This window comes from Tasmannia lanceolata, unplaced genomic scaffold (genome assembly GCF_043159265.1).
Source record: "Tasmannia lanceolata isolate RefF3 unplaced genomic scaffold, GAP_Taslan_0.1 ptg000025l, whole genome shotgun sequence".
Taxonomy (NCBI): Eukaryota; Viridiplantae; Streptophyta; class Magnoliopsida; order Canellales; family Winteraceae; genus Tasmannia; species Tasmannia lanceolata.
In genome coordinates this window covers 10,573,240-10,582,009 of record NW_027518702.1, presented here as the reverse complement: position 1 = coordinate 10,582,009, position 8,770 = coordinate 10,573,240, and the positions used below count along the sequence as shown (strand labels likewise).

Sequence of the window (8,770 nt, the reverse complement as noted above, 5' to 3'; positions counted from 1 at the left end):
TGGCGGTGCTGACCCAATTAACTCAGATCTCGATGATTTCAATCGCTGCATTGACAATTGTTCTCTCACAGATCTGCGATCAGTTGGCCAAACTCTCTCTTGGAATAATAGTGCAAAGACCACTGAAATCAAACTCAGGAGGCTTGATAGGGCTCTTGTAAACATTGAGTGGCTCTGCAAATTCCCCACCTCCTTTGCGTATTATAAAGCCCCGGGTCTTTCAGACCATTCTCCTATCATCGTGCAGATGATTCCCCCCTCCCCCTCTGGTAAAAAGCCTTTCAGATTCATTAATGCTTGGCTTGATGATGACTCCCTTTTCGAACTTGTTGAAAGAGCTTGGTCAGTTGAGATTAATGGCAATCCGATGTTCATCGTGGCCAAGAAGCTAAAGGAAGTTAAAAGACTCATAAAAATCTGGAATGCAAATGTCTTCGGCCGGATCGCTATTGAAGCTCCCCGCCTCAGAATCAAGCTAGAAGACATCCAAAATAGGTTGGCTACTAATCCTCTTGATCGAGAGCTCAGAATTGAAGAATCTCAAATCAAAGCTGACTACATCTCTATAGCTAATAAAGAGGAATCCCTGTACAGACAAAAATCAAGGATTCAATGGTTAACTTTGGGCGACTCCAACTCTCAATTCTTCCACTCCACTATAAAAGCCAGAAGAAACCAGAACTCTATTCATGGCATCAGCAACCCTAATGGGGAAGTTTCAACCGACCAAGCCCAGATTGCTAAATCCTTCACGGAATTCTTTTATCAGCTTCTCAATTCCCAGAGTACTAACAGAGTCTCTTCCCCTCCTACCCCTGACCTGAAAAACCATATCTCCTCTGTAGAAGCTGATTTCCTCACCAGACCATTCTCCCTTGATGAAATCAGATCTACTCTTTTCTCCATGGATGGAAACAAAGCCCTGCCCCAGATGGTTTCAACGGGGAATTTTTCAAAGCTTTTTGGTATGTGATAGGACCAGACATCTCAAGAGCCATCCTTCATTTCTTCAAAACTAGCAAGTTCCTTCCAGAAATAAATTCTACATTTATTGCTCCCTTGATAAATTCAGACCAATTTCCTTTTGCAACTTCATTTATAAGATAATTTCAAAGCTTATAGCCAACAGATTGAAGCCTCTCATGGACAAAATCATCAGCCCCTCTCAATCAGCTTTTGTGAAAGGTAGACTCATCCAGGACAATATCCTTTTAACCCATGATCTCTGCCATAACTTCCATCGAAACATTCTAAAAAACGCCATGTGCATCAAAATGGATCTCAAAAAAGCCTTTGATAGTGTTAAATTCGATTCCCTGCTTTCCTTCATGAAGAAAATTGGCTTTAATGAGACTTGGTGTGGGTGGATATTCCAATGCATATCCACTCCCTCCTTCTCGGTTCTTATAAATGGCTCCCCTGTAGGCTTCTTCCAATCCTCCAATGGCCTCCGTCAGGGTGACCCCCTCTCCCCTCTTCTCTTTTGTATCGTGATGGAGATGTTCTCCTGCATCTTACTCTCAGCCTCATCCCTGGGAACGATTACCACCCCTTTCTGCAAAGAATCTGTATCTATAACCCATATTTTTTTTGCAGATGATGTTATGGTCTTCACTAAGGCTGCTACTGTTGATGCAAGAGGCCTTCTAGATTGCATTAATGTATTCAAAGCCTGCTCGGGTCTTGAAGTTAACCTATCTAAATCAGAAATTTTCTTCTCTGGAACAGATAACAATATGAAGGACTCGATCTGCACTTTTCTCAACATGTTGGAAGGCAATCTTCCAATCAAATATCTGGGGCTCCCATTAGTTACATCCAGGTTAACCTCAAAAGATTGCAAGCCTTTGATTGATAAAGTTAAGAAAAGAATTCTTTCCTAGTCCAGTAAACTTCTCTCTCGAGTTGGGCGTATTGAGTTGGTGAAATCCGTCTTGAACTCATTTCAAATTTACTGGTCGGCTTCCTTTCACATTCCAAAAGCGACCCTCAACGATATAGAAAAGATATTCAGAAATTTTATTTGGTGTGGTTGCAATCCACAGAAGAAATACCATCCTCTGCCTTGGAGTGACATTTGCACTCCTAAAGTAGAAGGTGGAGCCGGCTTGAGATCCCTCTCAGATATAAACAGAGCATTCCAAATCAAGCAGGTATGGAATATAACCCAGAACAGAAACACTCCCTGGAATCACTGGTTCAATGCAAAATATATTAGAAATAGGAATTTTTGGCTTATCAAGATGCCCCACAGCCCATCTTGGGCTGTCCGGAGTATCCTAAAAGCTCGTGACGATGCTAGGCCCCATTTTTGCTATGCTGTGGGTGATGGTGCTAGCATAAACTTCTGGTTTCAACCTTGGGTCCCGTCTGGTGTCATTATTTCTCAACCTTCCATGGGCCCCTTTTTCAATGTTATTCCGAGCAATTTCTCTGTTAAGGATGTAATAGAGTCTGGAAAATGGGACTCCATTCAATCAAATTCATACCTCAGAGAGCTGAAACAAATCACTTCTGATGCTATTTTCTCTCAAACCTCCTCTGATCGTCCAATTTGGAAACCAACAAATGATGGTATCTTCACTTGAAAATCAGCCTGGAATACCATCAGATCCCAAAAAGCCAAAGTCGATTGGTCTTCTTCTATATGGTTCCCTGGTAACATACCGCGTCATAGTTTCATCGCTTGGCAAGCAATTAAAAACAAATTATGCACAAGAGATCGCCTTCCCTTCCTGAATGGCCAAGACGATCTTAGATGTCCTCTTTGTCACGCCGAACCTGAAACCAGAGATCACCTGTTCTTCTCTTGCTCCTACTCCGCCTGGATTTGGAGATTGGTGCTTTGGAGAATCTCCAAGAGGAAAAAACAGAAGAAAAGTTTAGGTGAAGAAGAATTATGGCTTCGATCCTCCTTCCCAGGTAAAGGTCAAGCTGCAATCTCTGTTAGAATTCTCTTTGCTTCCTCTATCTATCACATTTGGTGTGAGAAGAACGCTAGAATCCATAATGAAAAATGTACTTACAAGCAGGACCTCCTCAAGCAAATTCTCTCGACCTCTCGCACAAAAATACTGTTCCTTAGGCTTTTAGACTCACCCTCAGAGGCCAGCTCCAACATTGCGGCAAACTTGTCGCTCCCCGTTTTCCAGCAACCCAAAACCTCAAAATTCTGTCGATGGATCCCCCCCCCCCCCCCCCCCCCCCCGACCTCAGCCACCATAAACTAAATACTGATGCATCCCTCATGGACAACTCTGGATCTGTTGGGGGCCTTATTAGAGACCATCTCAGCTGCCCCATTGGCCTATTCTCGGAAATCGTCCCTCCTGAAGCTATTCATCACCTGGAGATCGAAGCCATCCTTCACGGTCTAAAACTAGCAGAGAATCTCAGCATCCGCAGCTTATGGATTGAATCTGACTCAATCCATGCAGTCAAAGTGATCGAAGGCACCCAAGCTTGCCCTTGGAGGAAATTCCAAACTCTAACCATGATCCACAGTAAGCTCAGAAATTTAAACTCTTGGAAAATTTCCCATATTTGGAGAGAAGGAAATGCAGCAGCAGACATCATTTCTAAACAGGATTATTTTTGTAAGGGTGATAATCTCCCCCCTAATTTTCTGTCCCCCTCCGTTGTAGAGGTCTTGTCCTCGGACTCTTTGGGGTCCCTCTATGAAAGATTGTAATATGCTTTTTTCTCAATATATCTGGTAGGGGTCTGCCTAACCCCAGCTTGCCCATCAAAAAAAGAAAAGTCGGGTCAAGTCGGGTTGGAAAAAAAGGGGTTCCTCATGGTCGGGGTCGGGGTTGGAGTTGGGTAAAAAATGTTATTTAATTATTTACCAAATTTCAGCCGAAACTGAAATCCGGTAATAATAAAAAATTATTGTTTGATTACTTACCAAATTTCGGCCAAAACTGAAATTTGGTAAAACCCGGTATTTGGATTTCGCCGGAATTTCGGTTTCGGCCTCAACCGAATGCCAAAATTTAAAACCATACCCGTAGTTTACTAGTAAAGTGGGGTGTCATGTGATGTTTGGGTGCAAAAGTGAACCAAAATCACATATATATTCCCTCACTAGACCACCTTCTAGTGCCTTCCCTGCTGAGTTGTCATCCTTTTAACTCGATTAACAATCCTTTAAAAGGTAGTTTTTTTGGGAGTAGGGGTGCATCCTTTTAACGCTACTAACAATCCTTTAAAAGGTAGTTTTTTTGGGAGCAGGGTCTCTCTCTCTCTCCAAGGAGACAACTAAGGAGACTACGAACCCGCCCTTGACAACCAAACACACCATAGGATTCACCGCTACTCTACTAAGAGAGTACTACCCCACTACTCTACCTGTTGACTACTTACCCACTACTCTACTAGGACACAAGTGGTGCATCCAAACAGGCCCTCAATGGTTCTAGTACTCAACAAAAGATGCATAAGACAATGTCGCACAAATTTTTGAGAAGCAAAACGAACTAAAAGTCAGGCCCCCACCACAATGGGACGCAATTAAAGGATAACAACAAATCAGGCTCGATATCAAGAGTTTTTATATGACGGCCGACCATGAAGTACGGTCAAGGCGGTAGCACCCTTGATATTTGATCCAACAGCAGACCACTTTTTAAGAGGCTGCTGTTGGATCAAATATCGAGGGTGGTACCTCTGACGTACCACCTTTGACGGGACTTCACGGTTGGACATCATATAATTTCTCCGATATCAAAACCATGACAACATGTTAAAGGTAAAATAGGACCCACAAAATTCCAACTGCGACCCAGCTACACCAAGATGATCTATGAACACACAGATTAAGGTCAATAAAAACAGTTGAAGATGATCAAGGCCTCAATCAAATGATGAAAGACATATCATGAGCATACAAAGCCAACCAATATTCGTAACAATGCTAGTGCTTCAAGCACTCCAGTACTTATCACATATTTCCACCAAAAGGTCATCATCTGCTATCATTTTAAGGTGTAAAAAACTTACTTGTTGAACTTTCCATGTGTACCATCCTTCTCTTATCTAAAGGATATTTCATTCCAAATATAACTCTCTAATGAGTTTAGGACCTCCACCCAGTAAGCCAATCACAGGTTCTACTTTTGCTAAATTCTTGCTTGCTTGTTCTTCAAATTCAGCACCTCCCCACTTCGCATTTGATGTTTTGATCCTCCTCTTTATAGCACCCACTAAACATCATGATGCATTTGTAGTTTCATTCCTCCGGTTAAAACTTTTGGAGTGGAAACTTCATCACCATACCTCGCTCGTAGAGTAACAGATAAACTGCAAAATGCACAAAATAGGAAAATGTTGTGCTGTGCATGTCTTGTATTCTGGTATTATATAAGACACCGGCGGATTAATATTCGTGATGCACATAGGTTGAGTTTGGGGTGTAGGGGGCAGCGCCTGGAAGGAAATTTTAATTTACGGTTTTGCGTTAAAGGGGCATTTCGGTAATTTTCTCGATGTAGTGGCATTGATATATAAGTCACATATTAGGGTTTCTTTGGCTAAGGAGGAGTTTTGTAACCCTAAGCTGAAATAGTGAAACACTTCTCCCGTGGATGTAGGCACACTGCCGAACCAAGTAAATCTTTTCTCCTTGCATTGTGTGGTTGTGTTTCTCGCATTCTTAACGTTTGCTGCAAATTGTGTTTGATCCTATTTGAGTAGGTATTTCTCGGCTTTCTACATGTTGGAAACACGTGACTTGAATCTCAACTTTGGGGACACAGTGCTCAGACAAAACACATACAGGCATGAAATCTTACTAATCAAGATGGCTGACTGAGTGATTGCAACTTGTGCTTACTCCTTCATGTGTCTCATTTGATGGGGTTGATGATTTTCAACGTGAATGGCCTTAATCTCTTAACCTCCATATAAAGGACATGCAAACTAATCAATGCCAAAAGCAAAAAAAATATCATCACCAAAAATCCCCACAGGAGCATGAACCATATTTGAAATGGTGAAAACGGTAGCCATCTCTCACAACAAGATGCCGACCAGTGATCCTTGATATAAATTTCAACGCAGAGTGACAATTGCAACACGTCCGAAGGTTCTTAATGATCCTCAGTGTACTTCCCGACTCAGTACTAAGCAAGCCAAATGCCACTGCTAATAGTTCGCTATGAACTTTCAGTGCATTCTCTTTCTCTTCAGTCTCTAAATCATGCATCACCATCTCCATTTCCGCAACATATCCAACCTCTCTAAGTTTCTCATTCAACTCCTCTAACTTCTTATAAATCTCAATTGATCGACAATGAGACCTATCTCCCATGCGAAAAACATGACTCACACCATCAACCTCAACCCTACTCCACCCAGGCCCCTTTACCAATTTTCTAGCATTCACCAATCTTCGCATCCTTGCTGCCTCATTCCACTTCCCAACAGAGGCATATATATTGGACATTAGTATGTAATTTCCACTACTCTGAGGTTCCAAAACAAACAATTGCTTTGCTACAAACTCCCCAACTTGAAGGTTATGATGGGTTCTACATGCACTCAATAACGGAGTCCAAACTCGAGCCTGAGCTCTAATGGGCATCTCTTGAATGGCTTTCAAAGCCAAGTCCAAATGACCAGCTCTGCTAAGAAGATCCACCAAACATGAGTAATGTTCTACAGTAGGTATTATATCAAAATCCATCTGCATACAATTAAAATATTTTAACCCCTCTTCTACCAAACCCGAATGGCTACAAGCCGATAAAACACCTGTAAAAACAACAGTGTCTGGCTTAATTCCTTCTCTTTTCATCTTCTCAAATAGAGCAAGAGATTCCTCACCCTTACCATGAACTGCATACCCATTTATCATGGAGCTCCACACTGCCAAATCTTTATTCAAAACCCCATCGAAAACTTTCTTTGCTCTTTCTATGCATCCACATTTGCTGTACATATGAATTAACGAAGTCTGAATTCGCAAATTCGATTCAAACCCATTAACCTTAACATATTTTTCAACCTTTTCTCCCATACTCAGTGACCCAAAATCAGCACAAGCTGAAAGAACCATTGCTACTTCATTTGGTTTTATATTTGTCAACAACAAATTCTGAAATAGCACCAAGGCTTCATCTGTATACCCACTCTGAACATAACCCCCAATCATTGATGTCCATAAGAAAACACTCTTCGCATTCATTAGATCGAAAATTCTTTGTGCAGATATAAGGTCTCCACATGTTGTGTACATGCTCACAAGTGAACTAGCAATTTTATCTTCATGATCAAAACCACTTTTTATTATGAAACCATGAAGAATGGAACCTAATGACAATCTCCTCATTTGGGAACACGAGGAAATGAGATTTAAGAATGCGATATAATCCATTTTAACTTGTTCTCGTCTCATTTGGTTAAAGAGATCAAATGCTTCACTAACATCACCGAGTTTCACATACCCACCAATGATCATCGTCCAAGAGACATTCGACTTTTTCTCCATCAAATCGAACAATGAACGAGCAATGTCGACCAGATCAAATTTCAAGTACATACTCATAATTGAATTATAAAGTGGCAAATCCGAGTCCAACCCAAGTTTAATCGTGCAACAATGAATCGATAAACCTTGTTTAAGAGCCGATTCAGACCCACTACAGCCAGACAAAATGCTCACAAATGTACTCGAATTTGGTGCCAAATCGAGAATACGCATTTGTTTCAAAAGCCCAAACGACTCATTAATTTGAAACTCATTGCAATATGCGGAAATCATCGAGTTCCACGAAACCAAACCTCTAACAGGCATTTCATCGAACAATTGGCGAGAATCATCCAAATTCAAGCATTTTGAGTACATATCTAATATAGAAGTCTGCACAAAGAGATCCTGATGAAAACCTAATAAGAATACATGTGTGTGAATTTTCATACCATCTTTAATCAAACCCAATTTTGCGCACGACTTTGCCACAGAGGGGAAGGTGAAGTTATCACCATGAACTCCAGATTTAATCATTGATTCATAGAGATTGAGAGATTCCATGAAGGACCCATTTTTTGTGGAGGATTGAATCATTGAATTCCAAATGAACAATGGTTTTTTGTTGAGCATTTGGCGGTGGAGTTGCATCACTTTCTTGTAATTTGAAAAAGAGAGGAAAAGCCTAGGAAACAGAGCGGGAAGTGTTATCAGCACTACTGTATTTTGATGAGGGCACTCCTCACTTTATTAAAAGTACGGTATGGACCCGCACCACAGGATGATCCAAACCGTCCATTAGATGGGCCACATCATAAATAGGATGTACTCCAAAAATCATTTCCATAGGTTGATCCTGACCCTCCGATCTGGATGTTACAGGGTTGATCCTAACCCTCTATAGATCGACGGGTTAGGATCAACCTACGAAAATATTTTTTGGGGCACAACCTATTTAGGCTGTGACCCATCTAATGGACAGTTTGGATCATCCTATGGTGTGGGCCATACCGTACATTTAAAAAAGTGAAGAGTGCCCTCATCAACATGCAGCAGTGTTGATAACATTTCCCAGAGCGGCTACGTATTTATGAGAAATTATATGGTGTAAGCCCTTAGAGTCCCGTATTTTTCTAAAAGTACTGTAAGGCCTGCTGCAGCATAGGATGATCCAAACCGTACAGTTGATGGGCCACAATATAAATAGGTTGTCCAAATAAATTTATTTCCAAAGGAAGAAGATGCAATGAGTTCGTGGCCTACTGAAGAATTCCTCCAGATTCAAGAACTTTGGCGGTCCCA

The 8,770-nt window shown here is 41.3% G+C and overlaps 1 pseudogene; it reads right to left on the bottom strand.

Annotated features, from left to right (window-relative positions):
• Window positions 1-4,784: 4,784 nt before the first annotated feature.
• LOC143857846 (pentatricopeptide repeat-containing protein At4g33990 pseudogene) lies at window positions 4,785-8,410 on the bottom strand (annotated as a pseudogene).
• Window positions 8,411-8,770: the final 360 nt, after the last annotated feature.